Here is an 18,698-nt window from a genome sequence, read left to right as displayed (position 1 = left end):
ATAAATTCACCAATTTCATTGTAAAACATATGGATAAAATTGTTTAAAAGAATGCTTGTGTCATAAGTTATAGTAAACTAAACTCCTTTCCATCCCTTATGTATAGAAAAGTCAGTGACTTCTGCTCAACTTAAAACCATTTCAGCAATGTGATGGGCAAATAAAACAAGGTTCCTCATTCACCCTAGCCACACCTTCTTCATCAGGAGTCAATTTCAAAACGTTAATCTTGACTATATCAGCAAGCTAAGAGATGCAACAATGCTCAGTAGAAAAGCCTACTGGAGTCATGCCTATTACTCTTAATAATGCAGTCAATTTCAGCCATCTATTCTTATCACAGAGGAAGGAACAAGGATTGATGAGAGAGCACATCTTATCCATAAAGCAACAGACTGGAATGGAAAAGGTCTTTTCAGATACATCTGTCTCTGAGAAACATACCCTTTCCCACTTCCTCATCTAGAACTGGATCAGTCACCAGGGATTAGGTAAATGACAAGTACTAGGATATCAAGGTAGTTCCAGTTTACATACCCTACTTTGACTCCTGGCTCTGCCTTCTGTCACTTGTCTGAAGCTGGGAACAGAATGCCTTCCCCAGTCTCCATTCAGTGGAAAATGAAAAAAATTCCAACTCTTACCCCATATCATTTTCATCTTTCATCTTAATTATCACCACCAAAAGTACAGAAATCATTATCTTGATGATGATGAACGTCCAATTAGCATTTCCCATATAAATTTCACATTAAAAAGGAGGTAGTAATGGATAATGCAAATTACTAATAGCCTTTTTTTCCTCAGCTAAAAAATAGAGGTGCTTAACAAAATGAAATTAAATCTGAGCCATTTTCAAACAAGTCAAGAACTTTAATTACTTGATGGGAAAAGAGAAGGAGAGACAATCTAAATTTTTTAAATGGTCATATTTTTAAGTAGTTTCCCTTTCCACCACACTGCTCAAGCTATCCCTCTAGATAGCTAAATGCTTGTCTTGTTGTGCTCAATGGATTTTAAACTATTGTGAAAATTGCTAAATGTGATTTTTTTTTCATTAGCAATGCTATTTAGTAAGTTGGAAACTTATTCCAAGTAAGCATTGTTTGCTCTACAGCATTTTAATTGGTTCCCATCCAACACAGTTCCTTACAAAAACAGATCTTGTAGGTGATACCATCTCCTGTTGAATTAGAACATGTTGCTGTGAGCAACAACATAAGACACTGTGATTTATTGAAGTAGAATCCTAAAACTGTGCAGTCAGAATAAGCTGGCTTAGCTATTAGGCAGCGTGACAGTGGTTGAACATTCTTCTGAAGTCATACAGACTTAGTTCAAAGCCCAGCTTCACTGCCTACTCCCTCTGTCAATTAATCTCTGAAGTAAGATGAAACTCTGAGAGCTACTGTGAGGAATAAATGATATAAAATATATACGGCATCTAGAACAATGGCTAAAAACTAATAAATGATCCATAAATAGTAGTGAGGAAAGTAACCTCAGCTCTGGCTTTAGAACTTGTGGGTGAATTATTTATTCATTCAGTAAACATGCATTGAGTACCTGGTACACACCAGACAGTGTTCTAGACACCTGAGGCATAACAGAGAAAAAAACAGACTCAAAAAACAAACAAAAAAAAGTCCCTGGGGAGATAATGAATAATAAATAGGCAAACCATGTAGTAAGTACCCCAAAAAAGGGGAAAAAAGAGCCAGGTAAGGAAGCTTGGGAAACAGGTGGGTGTGCCTCACTCCATTCTACTCTCCCCTATTCCACAGTTTCTCCTGGGGCTCTACCATTAAGCAGGACCTCAAGCCAGCAGATCTCCCCTGGCTGTGATGTGAGGCCGGGAGGTTCCCTGCCTAAGATCGCAGTCTGAGCTAGAAGCACACCCCTCCCATAGGAGGAGGGTTGCCCCTCAAGCATGCTGAGGGGCATCTGCCCCTGAAGGCACCACACACCTCAGTAGGCTCCTTCACAAATATCCGTCCTGTTTGTGCCCTCAGGGAATGTGATCAGGACCTGGGTATACAGGATCTGGTCTAAAGGCCTGTCTCCTGGGTCCCGGAAATCAATCTCTGACTCTGCCAGGGAGAAGAGTGCTGATCTCGAGTCACCCACAGGGTGTCCAAACTGGATCAATGTCTCTCCATCTGGGGATTTGCCCTGCTATCCTGGAGCCACCCGGCAAGCAACACCTGGGAGGGCTGGCAGATAGGGAGCTCACTGTCTGAGTACCCCTCAGTCCACTGTAGGGCCCCAAAGGAAAGGTCCTGTTCCCTGCAGATGCCTCCGGGTGGTGGCTAAATTGTCTCTCTCTGCAGCCCTGGGTAGGGAAGGGAAAGTGGAGAATGAAGCAATATGGCACCTGCCCATAAGCTGGGGTCTGCGGGTGGGAGGTGCCCTGAGGGAGCTGGGAGCCTGGTGACCTGCCAGAAGAGGCTCACTGCTCACTGGCAGCAGCCATCTCTGGGATGGTGTTAGCAGATCTCTCCAACTGCTCAGGAGCCCATCAGCAGTCTGAGATGCAAGGGAGGGGAAAGTTAACCGCTCCATCTACCCTTATCGTTGGTCTACAGGCCTCTTGGGGTTTAGACCCTGCTGAAGCCTTTCTCCTTCCAGTTCTGCTCCACACCTTCTTCCTGTGGAGTCTCCTGTAGTTTTAGGCACCCTTCCTTCTGACCCTCATCCACTCTATGTTTGTCTGCCTGTTTATTTTCTTCACTTTCATCTTAAATCTATCTTTCTTGCAGAGATACTCTGGCTGGTGGTTTTTCTCACCCGCCATCTACTTGCCCCTGTTTCCTTGGCCTAGGCAAAGAATTTATGAAGAAGATCTCAAAGGCAATCACAGCAACAGCAAAAATAAATGAATGGGGCCTGATCAAATTAAAAAGCTTCTGCACAGCCAAGTAAACTGTCACAAGGGCAAATGGACAATCTACAGAATGGGAGAAAATATTTGCATGCTATACATATGATAAAGGGCTGATAACTAGAATCTATATAGAACTCAGGAAAATCAGCAAGAAAAAAATCAAACAACCATATCAAAAAGTGGACAAAGGAAATGAACAGAAACTTTTCAAAAGAAAATAGACTAATGGCCAACAAACATATGAAAAAATGCTCAACATCTCTAATCATCAGGAAAATGCAAAGCAAAACTACAATGAGATATCACTTATCTCCAGTGAGAATGGCCTTTATCAAAAAGTCCCCAAACAATAAATGTTGGTGTGGATGCGGAGAGGTAGGAATACTCATACATTGCTGATGGGACTGCAAACTAGCACAACCTCTGTGGAGTATAATATGAAGATACTTCAAAGAGCTACAAATAGAACTACCATTTGATCCAGCAATCCCTCTACTGGGCATCTACTCAAAAGAACAAAAGACATTCTATAAAAAAGACATCTGTACTAGAATGTTTATAGCAGTACAATTCACAATTGCAAAGATGTGGAAACAACTCAAGTAACCATCAATACATGAGTGGATTAATAAAACATGGTATATGTATACACTATGGAATTCTACTCAGCCATAAAAAAGAATGGTGAGATAGCACCTGTTGTACTATCCTGGATAGAGCTGGATCCCATTCTACTAAGTGAAGTATCACAAGAATGGAAAAACAAGCATCACATGTACTCACCATCAAATTGGTATTAACTGATCAACACTGATGTGCACATATAGTAATAACATGCATCAGGTATCGGGTAGATGGAAGGGGAATGGGGATGGATATATACATACCTAATGGGTGCAGTGCACACCATCTGGAGGATGGACATGCTTGAAGCTCTGACTCGGGTAGAGCAAAGGCAGTATATATAACCTAAATATGTGTACTCCCATAATATGCAGAAATTTTTTTAATTTAATAATAAGAAGAAATAAGTTAAAAAAAAAAACAGGTGGGTAGTGAAGCTTTGCTGTCTGCAATTTTAAATAGAGTAAATAGAATGGAGTCTAGATTTTGAAGGTAGAACCAAAAAGATTTACTAAAGGATTGGATGGGAGGGTGGGGGCACAAGAGAAAGAAAGGAGTTAATAATGGCTCCAAGATTTTTGTCCTAAGCAATTGTAAGGATAAGGTTGACAAGGATAGAGATGGGAAAGACTGAATGTGGTGTCAACTGGATCATGAGTGTGTGTATGTGTCTGTGTGTTACAGTGACCAACTACCTTGTTTTACATAAGACGATCCTGAGTTTAGCACTAAAAGTCCTGTGGCCTGCAAAACTCCCCAGTCTTAGGCAAACTGTGATAGTTGGTCACCCTAGCAAGAAATGGATTAGATGTTCAATTTGGGATATGTTAAGTTTGTAATGTCTGTCTGGCATCCCAAGTGAGGATGTCAAGTAAATAGAGAAATATATGAATCTGAAGTTGAAGAGTGAGAAGAAATAAATTTGAATGTTGTTAGTATATACTTGGTATTTAAAACCATGAGATTGTCTGATATCACTCTGGGATTTTCTATTCAGTAAAAAGTATTCCCTAATGTAGAGTCATTCCACACATACTGAATGCCCAGACCTTAGAATATAGATTAGAGCTCAAGCCATTTAGGTAGCCACAATATAGAAAGAAACAGACAAATAACCAATTAATTACTATGCATTTTGATGTGTACAAGTTCAGCGGTAGCCTCTTTAAGGACAAGATGATGGCACGGGTCTTTGAAGGATGAACAGGAGCTTTCCAGGAAGATGGGATGGTAGAGGGAGGGACAGGGTATTCAGTGAAGAAAGTATAATATGTATGGTAAGACAGAAAAGTGAAACAGCATGGCAGGTTTCAGAAAATGCCATGTAATTTGATGGATCAAGTGTATCAAATATTATAAAAGGATGTAAGTGATAAAAATGAAGTAAAAATGGCCCATTTATCACCAATGGGCAGGCACTTGAATTTTAGCACAACCAAAAGCAGTACAGAAACACAGAGCATGTTGAACAGAAACCATGCTGTTTTAAGGGTCCACTATAAACAAATGCACATGCTGGTGCTGTTAAAGATCAAGCTTCACAACTCAGAAATATAAATGTGGGAAAGCAGTTTTCTCTATTTTTAGTTCCTTCATCTAAAAAGAGAGATGACAATAGTCACAAAATATCTGGCCAAGTTCCTTTATCAATGTATAGGGATGTACAAATGGAATTATGAAGTAAAAGTATTAAGCAAACTGATAGATCAAAGGAATAATAATTCTTTAGTAATTATGTTAACTTTACCATTTTGAGCAATGGTAAAAATCAACCATGCCCAATAGATAAAGGAAAGTCATGCTACAAGTATATTTGTGGCAGAAAGGGCAACTAGGGGCCGATGTGAGTTTTGTGGACCATAGCATGGATAACATAAATCTGTAACATTTTAGAACATAAGCAAACATATAAATTAGGAGTTTAGTGGATTTTAAACTTATTTTAGCAACAGAATTCTTTTGTCATAGAGAACCCTGCGTATAATTTTAATTTAGAATTTAACAAAAGTGAAACTATTCTGAGTGATTCTGAATTAGAGGAAGGGAAAATAACTCTTTCTGTTCAACTTCCCCATGGCCATCCTCTATGGCCACTAAGACACACCCCAGAATCCTAGAGATCCACAGAACAGTTTCAAGACAACTGTTATAAATAACTGGCTCCAATCCCTGCATTGTATAAGTGAGAAGACCAAGGACCAAGAAGAGGATGTCATTTACCCAGAGGACTTACATGTACCAAAAAGTGTTCTAAACTTAAATGGTAAAAATCAACCATGCCCAATGGACAAAGTCACACAGTTCATCAGCTCCCCTTGGATATAACTTCTGCTACATCACATTGTCTCCCACAGCAGCATTTCCAGCCCTCTGCTACAGTTTGCTAATTTCTCAGTGTCATATGGTCATTTTTCTGCCAAAAAAAGTATATTGAGTGCCTGTTACTTCTAGTAGTCAGTTAGTAATACTTACATACATATAAATACTTTTGTACATTTAACTTTTTAAATACATATGCATACACTACCATTTTATCTTCCTCCATTATTAAACAAAGAAAGGAAAGTTTTTCAAATCAGAACCTCTGCTTGGGTAATACAACAAAACATCATCAGAGCCAAACAGAAACATCACAGGATGGAAGACCTGGATCTTTATCTAACATTTTATTAAGGCAATTACCATCTCTAGATGTTTGTGAGATGGTATAACATAATGCTTAGAAGCACAGGCTCTGAGGCAGGCCTTCTTGTTTCTAAATCCAGCTCCATAAGTTGTTGGACAAATTTAAACTTTCAGTGTCTCAGACTCGTCATGTGTAAAATTGAACTGATAATGATGGCAATTCCCTCATAGGGATTAAATTAGTTAATGCATTTAAGTTTAGAACACTTCTTGGCATGTGTAAGTCCTTTAAAACTATTATTTATTGGTACATTTAAAATCTTCATCAAAAGCTAACCCATTGAAGAATTATCCTCCATCTAAAACCCTGATTCTCTCTGTCAAGCACATCTCACCATTAGCCTTAATCAATAACAATTTGAAAACAATAAGCAAAAATCCTCAGGCTGATCTCCATTGTTTGGAGACAAAGTAAACCCTTATTAAATGTCTTACCAACTTCAAACCACTCTTACATATCACCATGCACCCAAAAATTATCTACCTCCAAAATATATGTACTCTCATGCTATAAGAATTCCTAGTTGTACTTACTAGAAAGTCTATGCTCTCCAATGTGGAGTTCCTAAGACCTAATAAAAGCTCAAACATCAAAATTCTCATTCCAGGAAAACAGGCTTCTATTACTACTTCATTTCTCTTCTCTTCTTTATCAATGTATAGGGATGTACAAATGGAATTATGAAGTAAAAGTATTAAGCAAACTGATAGATCAAAGGGATAATAATTCTTTAGTAATTATGTTGACTTTACCATTTTGAGCAATGGTAAAAATCAACCATGCCCAATAGATAAAGGAAAGTCATGCTACAAGTATATTTGTGGCAGAAAGGGCAACTAGGGGCCAATGTGAGTTTTGTGGACCATAGCATGGATAACATAAATCTGTAACATTTTAGAACATAAGCAAACATATAAATTAGGAGTTTAGTGGATTTTAAACTTATTTTAGCCTACTTTTAAACTTATTTTAAACCTACTTTTCCCCCAACCCAAACCATAACACAGGTTTATGGAGTTGGGGAGAGGCAAGGAAGAAAGCCAGGAGAAAAAAGAGTCTATTACACTGAATTTTAGGAAATCTACTTCTCAAAATATCTCAGCAAGCTGTGAGAGTAGAAAATTAGCAGGGACACAATAGAACAAGACTGAATTGAATTACATTTTATTCATTGTCTCATGGAGCCAGAGTCTATTCATTCATACTCATTAAATGTAATCAATATTCTACAAAGGAACCATCAATTGCTGTATGCCTGATACAAACAACCAACACACTAAGTCCAAATTAAGAAACAGGCTCGGTTTTCAGACACTAGCTTGAAACTCCTGCCAGACAGTATGATGGAGAGTTAAATTCACCTAGGAGGTAAGCACCAAAGAGTATTATGAGTATCATTTCACACTGTTATATTTATCATCCCTTCTGCCCCTCACTCACCCTCTTCCTAAAATCCAACTTATGTGTCCTTTTTTTCTCTCTTTAAACAATTGACAAAAAGTTGTATTGTTTTCTTTTTCTTCCAGATTATAGCTAATATAAGTTAAAATGCTTTGTACCTAGCAACATGAATCAAAAGTTTATCTTCTTTGTAGCTTTCAAAATAAATCCAAAGAACCTCGAGGACTTACAACTGAAGATGGGGGATTGACCACATAGATCACATACACTTAACTACTCTCTCTCCCATGATTCTCAAAATGGTAGTAAAGTCACAAAAAAAATCATAATGATAAAGAGAATAAGAAAGGAATGGAAATGAATGTAATATTGCAATAAATTTCTAGAAGCAGAAAGAATAGGAGGCAGGGGAGGAAAAAGAGAGGAAGAAATCACAGCATGTAGAAGGAAAGTGGTTATTAAAAGAGCTGATTTTTCACTGAACCCCATAGAGGCTCAAGGTTTAGAGTCACCAGACTCTAACTGACGTTAACAGAGTCACAGGTATAAAAGCAGGAAAACTGGCTAAATGTCAACATTTAGAAAAGTGAATCTCCCCACTATACACAGATGTACACACACACATACATACACACACAAACACCCCTTTACAAAAAAAAAAGACAAGTTTCCATACTGAAAGGCCACATTGAGTGCCGAGCACAGTAAGTAACAAAAGACCTACATACATCATAGCACATCAATGTTCTGAAATTTCAGAACACTGGTATAAAGAAATGGCCTTACAAGTGTCCAGAGAGAAATATACCACCTACAGAAGAATGAGAATCAGCAAGGCATTAAACTTCCCAATACAACAACTTGCTACATGACAAGGCATACTGAAGACTCTTGAGGTAAAATATTGTAACAAAAGTTGATTTTGGGGTGCAGTAAAACAAGTTAAGCATAAAAGTATAGACGATTACATGAATATGCAATAATTAAGGAAAGGCTGGGCATGGTGGCTGACACCTGTAATCCTAGCACTCTGGGAGGCTGAGGCAGGAGGATCACTCAAGGTCAGGAGTTCAAAACCAGCCTGAGCAAGCGAGAGACCCCATCTCTACTAAAAATATAAATTAATGGGCCAACTAAAATAGAAAAAAATTAGCTGGGCATGGTGACGCATGCCTGTAGTCCCAGCTACTCAGGAGGCTGGGGCAGAAGGATTGCTAGAGCCCAGGAGTTTAAGGTTGCTGTGAGCTAGGGTAATGCCACAGCACTCTAGCCCGGGCAACAGAGTGAGACTCTGTTTCAAAATAATAATAATAATAATAATACTGTTCCTATGAGCCTTTCCTGAGAAACTTTTTATGGGCCTAGATTCAGACATCAAAATGATTAGAAAGAAATGGACATAAGGCCTAAAAATAAGAATAAATATATATTTACTGGTAAAACTAAGATTAAATGATGATTATAAGGAAGATAGTATAATGAGTGTATGCTCTTACAATGTAGGAAAAGTAAATATCTGGCATAGAAATGAGAGAGTATTTAAAAAGTAGATTAAGCTCACTGATTGTCTGATAGATATTAATTGGGAATAAAAGAACACTACTTCAAATCAATGCTTGATACAAAGGGAGAATGGGAAGAAAATGTTACTAGCTAATTTCAATATTGCTCCTAGTTAGGGACCAATAAAAAAAAAAAAAAAGAAAAAAGGAGACTAAGAATACCATAGAAAAGTATTAGTATAAAGGTTACCACTAGAACAAAAATACAAACCTCCCAAAATAAAGGAGAAAAAAATACCAGAAGAGAGATAGAGTAAATCAAATAAATTATATAATGAAACACTTTATATGTGTGTGTACTTCTATATATGTCTATATTAAAAATGAAAAAGAAACATAATTTTTAAATGATTACCTACAGAGGAGAGACGGAATAGGTCAGAAGAGACAGGATTTGAAGCTGGAATTCTTAAAATATGCATTATATTGTATATTAGACTTTGAAACAGTATAAAAACTTTATACAATTATGAAACAAAATTAAATTAAAAGCAATTTTTAAAATTTTAAATTAAATGAAACAAATGAACCTAACTATATACAGAGTTAGTAGGATAACAATCATCATTACCAAATTATGTACTATAGGAAAAGTAATAAAGCACAATAGTTAAAACTACAGATTTTAAGTCAGACAATTTGGAGTTAAATTCTGGCTCTAGCAATTGACAGCTTTGTTACTGGGGGCAGGGGAAGAGGAGGGTGGTGACAGTCATCATTACTTGAGAATACTGGATTGGGACGGTTGGTTGTAGGGTTGTGTTAGTTCTGTGGTGAGTGTGGTAGTTGATAAAAGAGCATATACAAAGTGCTGCCAAATTCCAATCATGGAAGGATTCATTCCAACTAAGATTATTAAGAAAGACCTTGTGGAGCAGGTGGCATTCCAACTTGGCCTAGAAGGATGTAATTATGGACATATGGAGGAAGACCAGAGAAAGGGCATTGCAGGCAAAAGAAACACTGAAAATCAAAGACATACAAAAGCAAGGCATATGTTCTGGAAACACAAGCAATTCAATCTGACTAAAAGATAGTGACAGAAATAAATAGGGAAAGAAAGGCACAGGTCAGATTGCAGAGAATTTTAAACTTCAAATAAGCTAAAGGAGTTAGACTTTAATTAGCATGGACAGTCACAAGAAACCTAGAAGTGCCCCTTAAGTAAGGTAATCTTTGCAAGTAAGGTATAGGTTCTAGTACACGGTGATAGTTTGATAAATTTCTACTCTATTATCACAGAAAAATCAATAACTCTACAATATATTCCATGCTGGAATCATGCCTGCTGCCTGTCAACAGACCATAGAGAAATGGGTTCTGGCAACTAGAAACATAAGTTGAGGGAATATGTGTTTATTGATGCTTAGTTTAATTTATTGCTGCTTCAAGGGCTTGACTAAAACAGAAGGCAAGCTTAGAAGAAAATGGCAAAGGTAGAACATGGATCAGATCATTTTACAAAAGTATAGAAATGTGTTGTTCTCCTCAAATGATCAAGTCACAATATTGAATTACTATTGAATCAGGCCCTTCAAGGATATAGAAATTGAAAGGGATTCATGAAATCAACCCAGAGGTCACCAAATCAGGGTTTCCCCTGAGCAGTTACCTATCTATTCACGTTGCAGCTGATTAAACACAAATGTTTATAGGGTAAAAATCAAAGAATTCTAAGATTTCATAAAGCATTTCAGTTATATTTGACTCTTGCTTTAGCTTCTGGTTAGACTAGCCAGAGCTCTTTCAGTTCCAACTCCAACTAGCTTAAACAGAAAGCAAAAAAAAAAAAAAAAAAAAAACCCGAAAACCTCATATAACTGTAATTCCTAAAAATTCAGATATAGACAAATTTAAGTGCTCAAATAATGTCCTCATGATCCACTTTTGCCATCACTCTTCTCTGCTTTCCTCTGAGTTGGCTTCATTCTCAGGTAGAATCTCTTCATAAGGAGATAAGAGCAGCCACAACAATTCCAGTTTATATGACCTTTGTAACTTACGATCCCCCAAAATAAAAATATCATGTCTCTTTTAGTGTCACATATTCAGTTTCATGGAAGTTCTTAAAATAAGTGACCACCTATTTGCTCACAATAGAATATTACTCAATCTTAAGAAATGACTGTGAGCTAGCACCATTTATGCCATCCTGGATTAAGCTTAAACCTGTTATCCAAACCGAGGAGACACAAGACATGGAAAATGGGGCCCACATCTACTCAACATCAAATTGGTACTGATTGATTAAAACTATGGTTTTCAAATGGTGGCAATGCTCATCAGGGATTCAGGGGAGGGGGGGACCCAATCTTAGGGATGTGGCAAGCACTTTGGAGGGGAAGGGCTTAACTCTAACCCTTCTTATGAAGAGCCAAAGATATACAATGTAACCAAAATGTCAAAAAAAACAAAAAACTTTTTATCGGGTGGTGGGCAGGTGGGAGGGGGGAGAAGGAAAGGGGTGTATGCTTTCATAACGTGTGTGGTGCACACCACCAAGGGATTGGACACATGGGGGGAGGGGGGGCAGGGGCAATATTTGTAACCCTAACAATATTTGTACCTCCATAATATGATGAAATAAAAGGAAAAAATAAAAATAAAAAATAAAAAAAAAATAAGTGATCACCCTTGGATTAATCACTATGGTCAGTCAGAAAGAGTCCGCCTGTCCATCTTTTTATTAAAGGTAACACCAGCTGCTCTATCATACCAACTCTGAAATCTGAGATATTTAACATAAAAGAAGTTTATTTCTTGATCAAGCATGAGTTCAAAATGAGTGTTCCTAATTGGCAGAGGAGAGCTCTGCTCCATGAAGTCATTCAGGGTCTGTGCATGTACTTTATACATATTGTAAAAGTAAAATTTTTGAGCAGGGAAATGAAATGACATGGTCTGATATCTATGTTTTATAAATGAAGAAAGAAACAGAAAGTGACAATGTAAGTCCAACACTATCTTGTTCAAACAATCAGAGTTCTAGACCCAGATAGCAACTTGCTCACTATAAAACCTAGGATACCTCTCTTTGTCTTACCCAAGACTCCCTTCCTTATTTGTACAATGAAGGCATCATGCCATGTCACTCCCCTACTCCAAATCTTTCCTTTTAACTATCTATACAATGTATGCAGATATAGTACTCAGTGTCCCTTATAAAAATTAATTTATCTCTCCAAAATATAGATGATTAATACTCACTAGGATTTAGTGGGATAGAGGGAGTATAAAAGCTGTGGGAGTCTTAGCCTATTTAGATATTAAAAACAGAGATGATGTTGTTCTCACAAGATAGAAATAATGTTCCTTCCACCCACATCTTGACATATGGACATGGATGGGTATGGTGTTGTAATGAGAGAGTGAGAAGTTATTGTAATTTTAAAGCTTATATAATCTTGTGAAAGCCTTGTTCTCTGAGTCAAGCTTGCATTAGGAAATGATACCAATACGATCTCCTAAGATTTTATCTGCCGAAAGTTTCTTATTTATCCCATGACCCCAGTGGATTATAATTACTGGTAAGAATCAGAAGAGTTCCTGGTGCCTAAAGCACCTAGAATCTAAGCTTATAGATTCTATTGTCCAGCATAGATTAAGCACCAGTAAATGGAGGGAGATAAGAAGGGAAAGGCAGAAGAAAGAGAAGGAGGGTGAGTTTGAGTTTTTATAATGGTTGAAGAGGCTTGTTTCAGTGCTTACCACATACACACCACACACACACACACACACACACACACACACACACACAGTTACCCATTTGCCCTTTGCTATAATCATAAGATATTCTCTTGTGTTTAAGGAAACTGCTTTCAGCAACCTTTCCCATAAAAGATGGAAGGGGTTTGTTGTAGAATAAAAAGGACCATTAAATATAATCTTGTCTGCCAGCACCTATTTTGCCCAGATGATATTCCCATGTGTGTTTATTATGAAGGCCAGTCAGTAGGGAAATACTTTACTTATGATAATCAGCTCTGTAACACTTAAATATCATTCAGGGCAAATTAAATGCTATAACAAACAACTCCAAAATGTCAGTAGATTAACACAATAATAGGAAATTTCTCATATACAGTCCAATATGAGTTAGCCATGGGGCATGAGTCATTCAGGGACTCAAACTCCTTCCATCTGGGAGCTCCACAATCCTCTGAGTTCTTGGAATCTTCTCATTTCAGCTCTGAATTGAGGACAAAGAATAGTGAATCACTCATGCAAGGTGGTCCACAGCTAGAATTGTACCATTTAATATCTTTTCTGTCCATAATCCATTGACCAGAACTCAATCAAAGGGCCTCACCTAACTACAAGGAAGGCTGGGAATGTAATCTAACCAAGCTCCAGAGGAAAAGGAAACTGGTTTTGTGAGCAACTAATCAGCCTTCAACACCAATTACACATTACATCTCCCTACTTTTTCCACCACTCTTTCCAGATTTGTGCTACAATGCTATGACTTCCAGTGTGGACAGCTTTTTTATAATCTTGATGCTGGTTAAAGTCACCCAAAGAAGTGAGAGTAAATCACACTTCTAGCGATAAAGAGGTGTGTGATATGGGCATCAGGTAAGGTTCTTCCAGTTATATCTGCATAAAATCAGTCAAGGGCCACATAGCTGGTGCTGTAGCACCGAGGCCAGCAAGACCTGAAATGGTGCATACACACTGTCTGATACACGACTCCTCAAGAGTTGACAGGGCAGAATGGTTCTTTCCAGGTAATAGCATTCTGTAAGACTCATAGCTAACAACTGATAATCGAAATTCAACTTATTATTGGTTAAACATTCATGGAGTTCTTACCTGCATGGAGAAAGCAATGAAAGGAAATGCTGAGTGAGCAAAGTTGGCACCAAGAAAATACTTCATCTATCTTTGTGTGCAACCAGTAGTCCCAGTGAAGATACAAGAGGACTAATGATTTCGCTTTTACAAAGCTTAGATGGCTCCATCCTGCTGTGTCTGCTGGCAGGGGTGGGAGGATCTGATTGTCCTGCCTATGCTACAGCCTCAAGTCCATTTTACTGGTAAGGGTTCTTCAACAAAACCTTCAAGTTGCATAGAAAAAAAAAAAAAAAAAAAAACCCTCTTGAACTCACTCTAGTAAAAAGTAGTTGAAGATAAATATTCTACAATATCTCATGGGTAACCAGGAAAAGTTGAGCAAACACACCTTAGCAATAGCAAAAACAGAAGCAGCTCTTGGGGCAGCTATTTTCTGTCTCCATCATTCCCCTAGGTTCTGGTTTTCCTATTTCTCTCTTGCAATCTTCTCATTTTTCATTTCTTTCTCAACTATATTTCCCTGAGTACCATTCTCTCAATGTCTGGTATGCATCTGTCCCCATAATAAATATCCCAACCCAAATATTATATGAGCTTTAACCCTTTGCACTCGGATGTCAAGTGTGACTTGATACGGTTGGCATCGGTAGCAGCTCGTATGTCGAGCCTCACTCGACACATAGTTTCACTGCGGGAAGAAGGGGGATTTTTGTCTATTTTTCCAGTATCTTTTCTTGTTTTCATTAGCATGAAAGGACAAGTAACATAAATGCAGAGATGGTACACTAACTTCCAGGGGTAGATTATTATCCACTAACTTAGAGCAGCGTTTAGATGGAAAGCTCCATATAATCACATCTCACCCTAACAAAAAACACAAAGATTGTGTTGTTTGTTCTAACAGAAAAATCAAAGGAGGAAGAAGAGAGATGATTTATATTTGTGAAACATGTGAATGAATATAAACCAGGTCTTCATGTGGGTGAATGTTTCAAAAAATATCACACCATGAAAAATTATAGAGATTAAAATTACTCTTTGAATGTATCAATAATTTGAAATATTAAAAAATCCAAATAAATAAGTTTGTATGAAAAGAAACTCCAGTTTTTTATTCTACTGCTGCGCTTTGTAAAATCTGGGGTATTTAAAAAATTAAATCCCAAGTAGAATAAAGGAATCGAGAAAAAAGCAAGCGAGTGCAAAGGATTAAGTACAAATATTACTAGTAAGTCTCTCCCAGTCTCACTTCAAATTTCCAGAAAGGGAACTCCATTGCAGCCCTTCATTTTAAAAGTCATTCTATACATATCATAAGTCATTGGCTATGTCATAGATCCCCCCAACCCAAGAGTTTCCCACTCCTAGCTGAATCCCCTATGGCTGAGGGGTAGGTAGAAGCCCTGTGGCTTATTGCCCAGAATTTGAAATTCCAGAAAACCAAATCTCTCCCCTCTCCAAGTAATAACCAACTGAGGCCAGTACAATGAGAAAAATCAGCATCAAATTAGTGTCTCCTTTATTAGTGGTATACCTAAGCTAGAAATTATGGCAGGGCTTCCCACTTCCACCTGTGCTCTGAACTGATCCACCCATTACACACAGCCAGCCTAGAACAGAGAAAGTAGAGACCTAACTAGAAGCAGACTCTCTCTGGTCAACTTACCACATGTAGACCACAGAGAGAAGACTAGCTCAATCTCTTGAGGGCAAAATCCCCAAGAAAGAGCAATAGGACAGAGTCTGGTTCTGGAAAATTCTTGGAGGCCCCATTGGTAATTGGAACAATCATATTCACCATCTGTCCTCTCAAGGAGAGGGTTAAGTAAGGAAGTAAAGAAAATGAAAAAAGATTCCTCTCCAGTCCTTCCAAGAGAGTGGACATACCAGCATATGTTCCCTCTTCTATAAGAGGGATTAGAAATGTGGGGTGAGAAAAGTGAAGGACTCCCCTCTACTGATTCACCATGGACAGAACGTGAGAGCTTCCTGGCCTTGGTTCCCATGAGTTTGCAACACCCAAAGAGAAACAAAAGTTTTGCCTTCCAAAGAGATTCAGAGCAGGGCCAAGCAGAGAGTAGGAGGGAGGTTACTTAGTGATATTTAAAACTCTATATAGGGGGGGAAATGGGCATTTATTGAAACCTTAAAATCTGTACCCCCATAATATGCCAAAATAAAAAAAAATGTCAAAAAAAAAAACTCTATATAATAAGAATCCTATTGTATTTTCCTTTTGCTTCTAAATTGAAATCCATAAGATGATGCAACTAGAACCCAGATGAATTTCAACACCAAGAAGATATTAATCAGAAGAAAGCAAGCAATCAGAATGGACAGCTGTGCATTCCTGATGCAAAGGCACTGGAGAAGTATTCAAAATCGCTGCCTCTCCTGCTGGATTGGCAGAATGAAAGCCATTTCTTGAAGAGTCAGGAGGTAATATGATCTTTTGTCTATTTGCCCTTTCTTGGGACAGCTGCAGGGCTCTCAGCAATATAGCTCTATCTGCCCCCTCCACCCCCTCAAAAAAACTCCTCTCTACTTATGGTTTGAGAGATTTGCTTCAGCATTTGCCCAAAGTGGCAATATAATTTGTTCTAGGTATGTTCTTTATGCACAGGGTTCTGCCTGAACAGATCACCCCATGTTCACAGAAGAGAGTCACAAGGACACACACACATTCAGGACATGATTCTCCTCCAGTAGTTTAAGGTGCATTCTAGAGCACAAAGATGCAACAAACAACCTAATGTCTTATGCTAAAAAGACCAATTGTGAGCCTCAGACAATTTGGGGGAAGATGATGGTTCTACCCTTGGCCCTTTAGCATCTATTCTCCAGACAGCAATGAGGAGATCCTTTAGAAACATGAGGCAGATCAGCTCACCCTCTGTTCCAAACCATCCAATGGCTTCCTATTTCACTAGAATAAGACCACAATTCCTTCTAGTGACCTGTAAGTCTCTTCTGGACATGAACCACACATAGTCACAGCCCTCCCCACTCCTATTCATTCACTTAGCCACAGCCACATTGGCCTCTGTGCTTCCTTGAAACAGCTAAGCATACTTCTATCTCAGGGCCTTTGCACTTGATGTTTCCTCTTACTGGAACATTCTTCCCTAAATTATCAATTTTTCTCACTTCCTCTCTTCCTTGTGACATCTCATTTTACATATAACACCCTCTATGAAATAACTACTCCCACTCAAGACTTCTTATTCCTTTACTGTGTTTCATTTTTTTCCTTTGTGATAATTTCACGATCTTATATACCAAGATACTTTTGTTTATTTCTCTCCACTAAAGCATAAACCCTGTTTCATTCACTGTTATATACCGAGCACCTATAAAAGTCCCTGGCACATGGTAGTTTCTCAATAAGGAAAATACATGTATCATTTGATATATGAATAAATTGTCTTAAAAGCTAGTAACAGAATTTAACTTGTCTTAGGAAGAGAACTAACTCTGTTGGCAAAATACCTAGTTAAGCCTTTCAAAGTGAAGGTGAAATCTTGGGAACATGGATATAAGCAAGAGCCAAGGGAACAAAGAAGAAAACCATGAGATAATAAGAGGTATTTGGTTTCTATTCTTGACAGAAAGAAAGAGGTCAAAGAGTGACAGAAAATATGAGGACCAAGTGAGGTAAAGAGGTCAGTGGGGGGAAAAAAACCTATAAGTGGGAAAGTAAAACCTATTATAAACAGAGTATCCAATATTCTTTTTGAAGTTTTGTTAACCTCCCATGTTGTATCAATGCACATAGTCTGTTAAACTTACACATTGCTTTATGTGAGTAGTTTTATGTGGAATATAAAGTGGCTGACAGTCCTGTCTGGTTCAATACAGGGTAGAAAAGAAGCAACAGGAGTGGTAAAAAAATAATTTAAACTAATAATCTAAACTAAGTTCAAAACCAGATATGGTCATGAAAATATAAGCACCCCTTCATATCCAGTTCTCTAATATTCAAATATATCCTGAGAAACTTTGGACTTGCCCAGGGATTTACATTTGAACTCATTTTACCTAGATCTCAAGGGGAAGAATGCCCTCATCTAACAGTTGGGCTATACATAGATTTAGTTGTGACTAATAAAATATTACTGCTTTAAATAATATTCCATAATTTATGGCAAATTTTTGTCATCATGTGTTATGTCCATCAATAAAAGCTAAAAGTACATTATCTTATAAGGGTAAATGGATTTTTTGTGTTCAAAGGGGGGATCTTAAAGTTTGATAAATTTGGGAACCATGGATTATAGGGAATAATCTGGAATTTTTTAAGTAAAATAACCAGAAAGCCACGTAGGCTATCATCTTTTTTTCAATAACATAGCCATAAATATTTAACTTTGAGTAATGTAGCTTTTCATCAGCTCTTCCTCTCCGTCTCCTTCAACTTCAACCACTCACCTGGACCCCATTCCTTCAAGTTGCAAAACACACCTAACTGAATGAAGTTCTTAATTATACAGGATTCTTATCCAATTATATGTTCAGGGATCATTCTCAAAAGTCATGACTTGAGTTTTAGAATAATTTATTTTAATCCTTTTGGGGGGAGTATTTAAACAGCTAGCCAGTCATTAGTTAAGCTCATTCCTCTTTGCTGAAAATAATACTGTATCACCTGCACAGAACAGAACGCTTATCTTTCTCTTTTCTCTAGCACAAACACACATCCAAGGATAGTTTCAGATCATTAGAGTATCTGATGGTTAGTTTTACATAT

Source organism: Microcebus murinus, chromosome 4 (genome assembly GCF_040939455.1).
Source record: "Microcebus murinus isolate Inina chromosome 4, M.murinus_Inina_mat1.0, whole genome shotgun sequence".
NCBI lineage: Eukaryota > Metazoa > Chordata > Mammalia > Primates > Cheirogaleidae > Microcebus > Microcebus murinus.
The sequence above is the reverse complement of the archived record's forward strand: the minus strand, read 5'-3'. Positions refer to the sequence as shown.